Source organism: Cryptomeria japonica, chromosome 10 (assembly GCF_030272615.1).
Source record: "Cryptomeria japonica chromosome 10, Sugi_1.0, whole genome shotgun sequence".
In the NCBI taxonomy this organism is placed as follows: Eukaryota; Viridiplantae; Streptophyta; class Pinopsida; order Cupressales; family Cupressaceae; genus Cryptomeria; species Cryptomeria japonica.
Genome location: NC_081414.1, coordinates 463,502,270 through 463,514,958, shown reverse-complemented (window position 1 = coordinate 463,514,958; position 12,689 = coordinate 463,502,270).

Genomic DNA, 12,689 nt, shown 5'->3' with positions numbered 1-12,689 from the left:
CGTGACCGTTGATCAAGGACACATCATCTTATCCTCTCAAAGTCTATAAATATGAGAGTTTGAGCTGAGAAAGAGTTAGTCTTCAAGTGAGTCTTCAAGTTAACATTTTGATTAAAACTTATGCATCTGTGAGTTTTTATCTTGAAGCAATTAGCAATTTAGCATTTCTCATTTAGCATAATCATTTAGCTTTAAATCATTTGCATTTCATATCATAGCATCAATTAACTATCAGTTATCAGTCCATTCTTTATATGCCATCTTGGAAGCTATCAGTGCTTGTCTGAGAGCAAATCATCTACAACCAAGAACAATGGAGTTAGGACACAATGAGACTTAAATCATGAAGGTAATAATATGGTTTTTATTTTAATATCAATTTCATGTAGTTTCATTGGTTGAGTTTGGATTTCTTGTAGCATTTCCTTTTGTATTTTGTGAAACTAATATGTTTCAGGTAGTATTCTGATGATGAAATTCAAGTCGACATAATAAGCAATATGTGTTAAGTCACATCTGAATGGCAACATTTAAATGGATGCAAACAATAATGTAGAAAATTAAATTTTAAAGGGAAAATAATAATATATTGAGTAGAATATTAATGTATTTCGGCTTAAAAAGAATTGAAGTTGACTTAATTCAGAATGAAAAACTTATATGAATGACATATAAGTGTATTTAAGAACTCTAAATTTTGTGTTTTTATCTTGAATTTTAGATTGTCTTTTTTTTACTTTTACACACACACACACACACACACACACATATAAATATATGTATACACACACACACACACATAAATATATGTAAATGTGTGTGTGTGTGTGTGTGTGTGTGTGTGTGTGTGTGTGTGTGTGTGTGTGTGTGTGTGTGTGTACAATGATATACAAAAGTATTTAAATAATAGAATAAGAGAATGTGTATGTTAACGTTAACAACATCTTTGAATTCAGGAAAAGTATTATAAAGTCACATGCATTAAGTGACATTCGAATGGCAACATTATTGTTAGAGTTATCTTGTATTAGCTAATAATTATTTATTTAATTATTAGTCTATTATACTCTACACTTAAGCTAAACTTAGGCATTTCATAATATTGTAGGTATTTAATAATTATTCTAATTATTAAATGCGCATTATCCCTTTAGGGTTTCTTTAGGGTTGCACATATTTAGGGTTTCATATTCTCCTTTCATAAGGATTGTATTGTATTTTTTATTTTTCATTTTTCATTCCCTCTCTGAATGATAATCTTTTTCTTCATAGCCATTATTGTGTTTATGTCTCCAATCTTCTCTTGTGATAGGTATTTTGCTTGCAGGTGCTCTTGGGATCTCAAAATTTGGATTTTCTCAACTTCTTCATGGTATCAGAGCCTACATATGCTATTGCTTGTTCCTTATTTTTTTAGAAGTTTTTCTCTGGAGGCAAGGGTTTCAATTTTTTTCAGAGTTTTTTAGTTTGGATCTGGAGCACCTCTATGTTTTGGGGCACTTTGAGCTCAAACGGACCTCACCATTGAGCTTAGAACACCCAAAAACCCCCATTTTCATATAAAAATTGTCCAATTTGGACAAATTTGACTCTAGAATTTATTTATTTTTGGCCCTTCTAGGGCACGTTTTTCGAGAAAAAATCAAAAAAATTATTTTCGATAGTTTTACGACTTGTCTAGGCTGAGCCATCACCGCGACAATCTTTGGAGCTACAGGCGGTCTCCATGACTGCCATGACAGGCGTTATCCACATTGCCCAGCTGGTCGTCTCCACACCTCCAGATGTTGCGGTCTCCTCACCGCCCGGCCGCCAGCCGCTACGGTCTCCCCACCACCTAACCGCTAGCCACTGTGGTCTCGTCACTGCCCGATCCCTATGGTTTCCTCGCCGCCCGGTCGCCCACCGCCTGGCCACTTGCCGCTTACCACCCGTTAGTCGTGTAGAATTTGCTTGCCGTCGCTCAGAGCTCCACCACCGCCCAGCTAGAGAGCCACCTCCACCCAGTCCCCTCCTCTTGCTCCTCCTTGAAAGCTTTTTGACAGGGGGGAGGTTTTTTTGTCATAACTTGGGCAAATGGAGTTAGATTTTTTAAAATGAATAGGCGTCGGAAAGATATTTTCAAGCTCTATTCAGATCTAGAGGTGATATTTGCTGATTTTTTCATCTAGTACCTATTTTTTTCCATCAAAGTTTGAGCTTTTTTCTGCACTCTGGGAGCCATAACTTGGGCAAACGAACTTCGTTTTCAAAAAATGAATAGGCATCAGATTTGGAGTTAATTTTTTCCAAAAAAATCACCAAGTACACAAGATATTGTTTGACCCATTTTTTAGCTCGTCTTCCTTTTTGGCTCTTAGATTGTACTAGTTTTTTGTTTTACATCTTGTAGGGGGTGTTACTTTTCCTACTTTCTGTAATTTACTTCAAAAAATTAGAACACCTAAAACTAAAGAAAAGAAAAAAACCCCTTCTGCATCCTCTGTCTATTCTGAAAGGTCACTTAATTAAAAAAAATCAAGAGTAGGTTCAGGTACAGGTACAAGTACACATGGGAGATTCTTTAGTTGAGCTTCTTACATCCCAGAACTATCACCTCTGGAAAGCTCGTATGATGAGGATTCTCAGATCACGAGGGTTGTGGTTCTATTTGGATGTGGATCAGCCTCAATTGCAGCATCCTTTTGAGATTTTTCAGCACCAGAATAAGATGGATGAGGCTATGGGTGTCATCTCCTTACATGTTTCAGACAACTTGCTTTTTCATCTTAATGGTTTGCTCACTCCTCAGGCTATGTGGTCCAAATTTGATACTCTCTTTGGTACTATCAATGAGTTCAGAGCATTACAGATTGACGCACAACTCTCTTCCTTGTTACCTGAGTCCTTTCTTCACATTGAGGACTTTCTCAACAAGTTTAAAACCACCAGATCTATCCTACATAGTTGTGGTAAAAATAAGATAGACACAAAGTGTATCTACCTGATTCTCTCTAAGCTTTGAGGTCCCTATTAGCTATTTGCTTCCACATTTTATTCTACTATGGATTCCTTGGGTACACGCTTCACCATGCCTACTTTTGATGTGTTTTGTGATCACTTAGCTCATGAGCAGGCTCACCTATCTCAGTTGGACACTCTCACAGGATCAAAGCAAAAAGCATTGGTTGCTCAGACATCTAAAGAGAACAAGAAGCAAAAACCAAAGCCTAAGAAGGATTCAACTGGTAGTGAGAGTCCCTCCAAGCCACCACCTAAGTTTGATTATAAACCGAAGTCCTCTCCCAAATAGGAGCAATCTTCTAAGTTTGGTGAGTCTTCCTCCAAGACTAAGAAGAAAACAGATGAACTTTGTAGTTTTTATGGCAAGGAAGGTCATCTAGTTTCCCGATGTTGGAAATGATTAGAGGCTTTGGAGGAAGCCATGCAGCAACATCATATTTCTTCTCCTCAGCCTCCATCTTCCTCTTCTACTAGGAGAGGACATGCTCTTTCTGCATGAGCTATTCCTTCTGCATCCACTTGAATTATTGATTCAGGGGCTTCTCACCACATGACACTGAACCTAAAACTATGACCCATTGACAGTTGGTTGTTTTTAGGATGTTCTTTTGGTTCTTGACATTTCAACAAACCTCCTCTTTGTTTATCAAATTTGTCAATCTGGCTCTGGTAAAATAGTTGAGTTCTCACCACATGATGTGGTTATTAGAGAGCTCCATGATCCTAATTTGGTTGTGGCTACTAGCAGTGTTGATGTTGATTCTCGGTTTGATGGTTTTGAGAGTCTAGATGGTTCAGGTGTTTCTCTTGTAGCACATGCAGATTCAGTGAGCAGACTTTGGCATGAGTGTTTTGGCCATGTCAATTACATATACTTACAGCAAATGAGCACATAGGCACTTGTGATTGGGCTCCCTCAGATATCCTGTATTGATGGTGTATGTCACGGTTGTGCACTTGGCAAGCATCATCGTGATCCATTTCCTACAGGTAGAGCCACACGTGCTAAGGCACCCTTGGATTTGATACACACTAATCTTATGTCATTTCCGACTCCATCTTTTTCAGGGTCCAAGTATGTGCTCACTTTCATTGATGACTTCTCCAGATGTACATGGGTGTACTTTCTTAAGTACAAGTCTGATGTCTTTGATTCATTTTGAGTCTTTAAGACATTTGTAGAGAAGCAATCTGGTTTTTCTATAAAGAAGATCCGCACAGATAATGGGAGAGAATATGTGAATCAGGCTTTTATAGATTTCTGTACAGAGCATGGTTTGCAACATCAATTATCAGTTCCTCACACTCCTCAGCAGAATGGTGTTGCTAAGAGAAATAACAAAACACTATGAGAGATTGCCAATTGTATGCTCCAGTCATGTTTTATGCAGCCTGCTTTTTGGGTTGAGGCAGTTAATTGTGTCACTTATATTCAGAATCGGATGCCTCATAAGGCATTGCGTCAAATGACTCCTGAGGAGGCTTGGTCCCATGTCAAGCCTAATGTTTCATCCTTCGGAGTTTTTGGTAGTGAGGCTTGGGCATTTATTCCAAATACTCAGAGGAAAACCATGGAGAGGAATAGCCGACCACTCATTTTTGTTGGCTATTGTGAGGATGTTAAGGCATATAGGTTGTTTGATCCTGATTCCTGAGAGGTCATGTTTAGGCGGGATGTCTAGTTTGATGAGCACCTTCCTCAAATGGATTCTTCATCACCAGCTTCTCCCTCACTATCTCCTCCTCTCTCTTCATCTTTTGAGGATTCCTTATTCTTTGATAATGATGCAGATGATGGTCCACCATCCCCACCACCACCACCACCCACAACTCAACCTTTGCCTAAGTGGGCCCAATTTACAGTTGATGTTGTTGGTTCTATGGCAAGTGATCCTTCTGACACTAATGGTAATCGTGTACAGACATCTGGTTCTAGTCTTCTGAGTCATGCCATTTCGGATGGTCCTCAAAAAATTTCAGAGGTGACAGGTCACCCAGAGTGGGATAGGGCCATGGATGAGGAGTATTGTTCTTTGATGAAGAATCACACTTGGGATCTTTGTACTCTTCTGAAAGGAAGAAAGTTCATTTGGTGCAAGTGGGTTTGGTGCAAGTTCTATTAATAAGTATAAGGATCATCTTGTTGTGAAGGGGTTTTCTCAGGTGGAGGGTATTGATTACTCTGAGACCTTTGCTCCTATCTCCAAGATGAATTCTATTCACTTTGTACTTTCTCTGGTAGCTTCATGGGGATGGACAGTTTTTCAGATGGATGTGAAGAGTGCTTTCTTGCATCGAGACCTTCATGAGGAGATCTATATGGAGAAGCCTCGGGTATTTATGCAGGATTCCTCTTTAGTTTGCAGACTTCAAAGTTCATTATATGGTCTCAAATAGGCTCCTCGGGCCTGGTACGAGAAGATGGACTCCTCCTTTCTCTCCACACTCTTCACACGTTGTCATTTCAATCCCACAATATATATTCAGCATCAGGTGGATGATATAGTTATCATTGTGCTCTATGTTGATCTTATCATTACTAGTAGCTCATCCTCCTTGATTCAGGATATTCAGAGAGCCTTGATGGAGCAGTTTGAGATGACAAATCTTGGCCTTTTGCACTATTTTTTGGGCCTACAGGTTATTCAGTCTTTTGATGGGATTTCCATACTTTAGCAGAAGTATGCTCTTAATATGCTTCACATATTTGACATGCTTACTTGCACATCTGCACCCACACCATTTCAGTCAGGTGTTGTTTTGTCTGCCACTTGTTCTACAACTTCCATGGATCCTACCTTATATAGGGAGTTGGTTGGCAGTTTGTTGTACCTGACACATACACACCCAGATCTTTCTTTTGTGGTTGGTCTTGTCTCTCGGTTCTCCCATCATCCTCATGAGAGCCATTGGCAAGCAGCCAAACATATTTTGAGGTACATTTGGGGCACTACACAGTTCATCATTCACTATACTTCAAGATCCCCTCACATTGTTGGCTTCACTGACTCAGATTGGGCTAGTGATGCTCATGATCAAAAGTCTACTTCTAGATTTGTTTTTTGCCTTGGTTCTAGTCCTATCACATGGTCTTGTAAGAAGCAGACTGCTATTGCATTATCATCTACAAAGGCTGAGTATCGAGCAACGGTGTTAGCTAGTTAGGAGGTTTTATGGATTTGACAGTTGATGACTAAGTTTGGGTTCCCTCCTGATAGTCCCACTATTCTTTGGTGTGACAATCAGAGTGCCATTCATATTTCCCGCAACCCAATGGAGCACTAGAGGACTAAACACATTGAGCTTCACATGCACTTCATCAGATAGTTGATTTAGGATGGCTTTCTCATCTTGGAGTACATTCCTATAGAGGAGCAAGTTGCTGACATCTTTACTAAACCTTTTGAATCTCTATGCTACCTTCAGTTGCGCTCTATGCTTGGGTTGAAGGAAGTTGTCCTTGGGGGGTCTCATTGAGGCCTTCCTTCCTTCATGTTTTTTTTGCATGCTTTTCCCATCTCTTTTTGGAGTAGAGTTTTTTCCCATGTGGTTTTCTCTATTTCTTTGGTTCATAGAGATTTGGTTATGATTGGGTACCTCATCAGGCCTTGTTGCCGAGACCCAAATTTTCCTTCTTCATGTAGTTGCATTTTTCTTTCCTGCATTTATATTTTTACCCACTCCCTAAGTTCATCTTAAGGGGGGGTGTTAGAGTTATCTTGTATTAGCTAATAATTATTTATTTAATTATTAGTCTATTATACTCTACGCTTAAGCTAAACTTAGGCATTTAATAATATTGTAGGTATTTAATAATTATTTTAATTATTAAATACACATTATCCCTTTAGGGTTGCACTTCTTTAGGGTTTCATATTCTCCTTTCATAAGGATTGTATTGTTTTTCATTTTTCATTCCCTCTCTGAATGATAATCTTTTTCTTCAGAGCCATTATTGTGTTTCGGTCTCCAATCTTCTCTTGTGATAGGTATTTTGCTTGCAGGTGCTCTTGGGATCTTAGAAGTATTTTCTCAACTTCTTCAATTATAAATGGATGCAAACGAAAAGTAGAAGCTGGATGTATAATAGATCAAAGGTTAACATCAATTTTTATTTCAGAAAAAGTATTATAAAGGAATATGTATTAACTCACATTTGAATGGAAAATTTTAAATGGATGTAAACAATAATGAAGACAATTAAATTTTAAAGGGAAAAGAAGGATATGTTGAGTAGAATATTAATGTATTTTAGCTTAACAATAATTCAAGATGACTTAATTCAGAATGAACAAGTTATTTGAATGACATATAAGTGTATTTTAAAACTCTAACTTTTGTGTTCGTATCTTAAATTTAACATTAACTTTCTTTAAAGAAAAAGTATTATAAAGTGACATGTATCAAGACGGGATGTATAAGAATAAAGAGTGAGGATATAAGATGAAATACTTGAATGGAAACAATTAAATGCATGCAAACAATAATTAATGAATATATCAGAAGATAAAATAACTTTATTTGTGATGGAATTTAAGTGACACTAATGTGAATGAAATAGGTAATTGAGACATCATATAAATGTATTCAAACAATAGAAATCTACTTTGCAATGTCCGTTAAATTTGAAAGGATATTTGTTTTGAAGGAGACAATTAAAACCTAGACACAAATGTTTCGTAGATACAATTGTTGGCAAGCCCTAGGACCAAAAGTGTTACTTCAACATAAGGAAATAAATTAGAGAGTTGAAATAACGTATCCTGCAATGGAACAATATGAAGGTTAGTAAATCAATGTTTTCAATCAACAACCAATGATTGTATTTAGAAGGAATATAAAAATGTGTGCGAACAATTAAATGATAATGGAATGTGGGAAAGGATGTGTATACTTGGAGGGAGGTTGTAAACATTAAAGGCGATGTATACATCATTTTGCAATAGTGTATGTGTGAAACCTGCAAGGAATTGTTAAAAGAACATAAGGAAAATAGAAAGGTTCAGTAAATATTGGTGATGATTTGCAGAGAAGGTCAGTTTTGTTTCTGTATCTTTGTATGTTGTTGCAATCGGTAGAACCTCTATTCCCAACCAATGGTTCTCCACCCTCCACCATTGATTGAGCAATATATATGTGTGTGTGTGTGTGTGTGTGTGTGTGTACATACATACATACATACATATATCTATACATACATACATACATATATATATATGCATACACACATACACACACATACATACATATATATGTATATATAGATACACACACACACACACACACACACACACACACACACACACACACACACACACACACACACACACATATACATACATACATACATACATATGATATATGTATGTATGCATATGTATGTATGTATGTATATGTATGTATATGTATGTATGTATGTATGTGTGTGTGTGTATGTATATATCTATATATACATATATATGTATGTATATATATACATACACACATACATATATATATATGTATGTATGTATATATATATATGTATGTATGTATGTATATATATAGATATATACATATATATAGATATATATAGATATATATACATACATACATATATATATATGTATATATATACATATATATATACATATACATATATATATATGTATATATATATATATATATCTGTGTGTGTATGTATAAATATATATGTACACACGTGTGTGTGTGTGTACATATATATGTATATGTATGCATGCATATATATGTATACACACAGAGAGAGATATGTGTGTGTGTGTGTACATACATATATACATATATATTGAACAAGGAACCATCGTGTATATTGACATAAAGTTCGATGGAATGCACATATCGACCAAATGTGTTATTTGGAGAAGAATGAATGAAGCATAAGGACAAGATTTCATGTGAATAATTATATTGCTTGTAAGGTTCATGAGATAGAAACATAGAGGCAGACACACACACACATGTATACATAGATAAAGTTGACATTGGGAGTTCAAATAACAAAGTCAATTCGCTTGCTTTGAGCATTGAAGGTTGTTGAAACAAGATTGTTTTTGCTTGCATTGAACAAACATGTTCCTGTGCACAGGTTATGCAAAGTGTTAAGTATTTTTTGGGTTGTTTTTTACTAGTAAGAGAAAAATTGATAAAACAAGACCAGAATAAGAACAAGTACCACACTTTTCAGTTCAAAGCAACTGTATGTATAACAAAAATGTGTTTTGCTGCTGAAGAGAAAACATATATGTAATGTTGTTTTTGATTAATGAAAAAGTAGGTTTTGAAGGGGCCTTGAAACCCTTTACAAGAAAGACTTAAACAACAAAGCTATGAGAAATAGAAAGGAACAGAACCATAAAAGAGAAAACCAACGGAAAACCGAAGAAAACCCAAAAAAGCCCCAAAAAGCCAGCAGGCCTTCCAGAAATCAGATTTTTTCCAGGGCTTTAGCCAGGGTATTGCTAATTTCTTGCAGCTCTTTGATGTTGTCTTTGAAGTTGGGAGGATCCTTAGCAGCAGCAGCCATAGCTTTCTTGATACTGGCCCTGGTTCTCTTTGCAGTACTGCCCGTCGGGGTAGCATCACCACTTCCAGTCTAGATGGTCTCCTCCTCCAGGTCAAGATCCACGACCGGTTTAGGAGTATGGTCAAAGACCTTGGTGATGTCCTCCAGGTTTTTGGTGACAACAGAGAGGATACTTGGGATAACTCCCATCAGATTTTTCATCGCTTCTTTTCCCTCTTCTAGCGATTTTACCTTGTTCTCCATTTCCTGCTTCCAATTAATCTGCTCTTTGTTTTCATCCTCCCTCTTTTTATCCAAATTTATCCCTTTCTTTTCCAGGTTTTTTAGGGTTTTGTAGGTCTGTCTGTCGAAATCCATTCTGGCCTCCGAGAGCTTCTTGAGATTATCCAGGATAAGCCCCTCACCAGCACTTTCCTTGTCCTTGCTATCCCTGTCCTCAGTCAGGTCCTTCTCAGAGTCTTTGTTCATTTCCTTCTCAAAATTAGCTTCGGTTTCCACATTATCCTTAGGAGTCATTTCTTCCATCAGATGGATATTTTCCTTACCAGGGCAATCGCTTAGAATAGGGCTATCTTGACCAGGCTCAAAATCACCACTTTCTTCCTCGTTACCCAACTCCTCATCTTTCCAGATGTCTTCACCGTTAGATTCATCTGTCTCCATACCACTGCTTTCCTTAACAATGTCCTCTGTTTCCAACCCGAGGGCACTTTTCCTTTTCTTGCTGGATGACGCCTTCTCCTTGCTAGTTTCTCCCTCTTCCATCTTTCTCTTGCCTGGGGAAGCAGAAATCCACTTATTTTCCTGCAGGACGACGGTTTTGCAATACTCATAGATGAGCAGCAAGAGCCTGCAGTGGAGAATCGAGCTGGAAGGGTTAGTCCTGTGTTTGTTGAGGGACCTGGAAAGGAACCGAGAAAGGTAGTAGGGCAGAGACACCTTTTTGTCATGTCTGAAATGGTTTAAGAGTATGAAGTGGTAGGTGTGGGCCCTGGAGAAACGACCTTCAACCGTGATATACTCCATGATTGCATTCATGACCCAGCCCCACAACTTCTTGATGTTTGCAGCTTCGTAGTAGCCCCCGGTAGCCTTACTTATTTTAGCCCACTCTTTCTCTTTCTGCGGGAACAGGTTAACCGCATTGTTGGAGACCTTGAGGTCTCGAAAGAAGTTAAGCCTAGTGTGGGGCATTCTAGTCACCATGGAAATAAGCCCAGCATCTTGCTTAAACTCAACTCCATAAAGTTTAAAAGAGCCATTAGACCAGTTTTCAGAAATCTTGGAAATGGCTAAGTTAACCCTACCTTTGTCATAGTCCTCAAGCTTTTCCATGAAGCTGGTAAGAGAGCCCTTCTCCAGTTTTCCCCAGACTTTTGGCATTGCTTTCCAGGTCGACGTGTTGTCTAGTTCTTCACGTCTTAGGTCTCCTCCCATTTTTGGATGCGGGCTATCTACTTTGTTTCTCTACAAATTGAGACCTTCTTTCCTGATGTTGCTCAAGTTTTCGCACTAAGTAACCCACAAAGCGTGCGGCGATTTATTGGAGATAGTAGGAGATTTGCCACAATGCCAAGTGATGATGGCCTTTCCAGCAAGGCGTAAAAGATACTTTTTACTTGTCATGATTTAATTGTCCTTCTCTCCCCGTATAATGGTCCTTTCTGAGGATCTCTTTAATATTTAAATTGAGGTCCTCCTCGTGCCAAATCATTTGAGAGTCAGAGTTAACTCCAGTATTCGCTAAATAGTCAGCAACATTGTTTTTCTCTCTGAAGGCATGTTGAATAATAATTTCTTTGAAATTGGCAATGATCTCTCTAGCTTTCATGATGATATTCTCAATAGACCAAGAAGGCTCTGATTCCCCCTTTAAGCACTTAATAATATTAAGTGAATCCCCCTCAAGCCACATTTTATCATAATTTAGATTTTTGGCTATAATTAAGGTATTCAAGGTAGCAGAGGCTTCAGCAAAATGGCTAGCTTGATTCCCCAAAGGACCAGCCACCACCTTAAGACAACTTCCAGTAAAATTCCTGACAATGCCCCCATATCCAGCTTTACCCGGATTCCCTTTAATAATGTTATGAAAGCTGAAGTAAAGAGTAAATTGAAAGTGTATAAAACAGAAGCTAAGAACTAAAATATGGGTACGTGTTCTTATAATTAATTTACTTTTTGAAAGTAGGTGCATTAATTAACTTATGAAAGAAATAACAATCATTCAAAGTTCAGGCAACATTGAAGATGATAATAACAAATATGACATTTTTTTACTTTGAAGCGGCTATTGAATAACACGACTGTTGATGATTGTTGAAAGTGTGTATTGTAGAAAATCATGGGATTGATTGTGAAAATAAAAAGAATTGAAAAAGTTGTAAACATAAGGTGGAAAGTGAGGAATGGGTGACTGATGTTGCAATCATTGAATCAATTATAATGTTCAAAAGTGGCAATACAAAATAAAGTAATTTGAACAATAATAATTAATGCAATTTAAGAAGCAATAAAGAGAAATTGCCATGACATGTAATTACCTAGCCTGTGCAACAAATAACACGAAGGAAGCGATATACAAGTAAGATATTTCCTTGTAAATTCAGGAAGATTTGAATTTAAACAAGCATCAAGATAGTTTCTTCAATTATGGTTTATTTTTTCATATGCACAGAAAGCAATAAGTGTCAAAAAGCTATTAAAATCATAGCAAACAATATTGATAGAAACAATAATCAATTAAAAAACTAAAACATCGTGACTGCACGTTCGATTGCTGAGAAGGTCTGTGTATATTATACATTATAGAGAAAAGAATTGTAGTCAGAAATGAAGGAAGTAATAAAAATGAACTACAGTGGAAAGTGTGATAATGAATTTATACTTTGTACCAGCATGAGCATGTTTCATAAGTGGCAGTTGAGTGTTTGATCTGAGAGCACTTGCAATCTAGCCTCCTCTTTTTTCCTTAGAGCGGTGTAAGCATTGTTTCCCAATTTTGAATACCTTTCAAAAGGAAAAACAAGTTCAATATGTATAGCTTCAAGTGATGTGGCTCTCTAAAAATTTGTAAATGTAAGTCCTTGTTTTTCAGTTTTCCCAGTGTTTATTATTGTTCTATTCAATGTCAGCCCTTGAG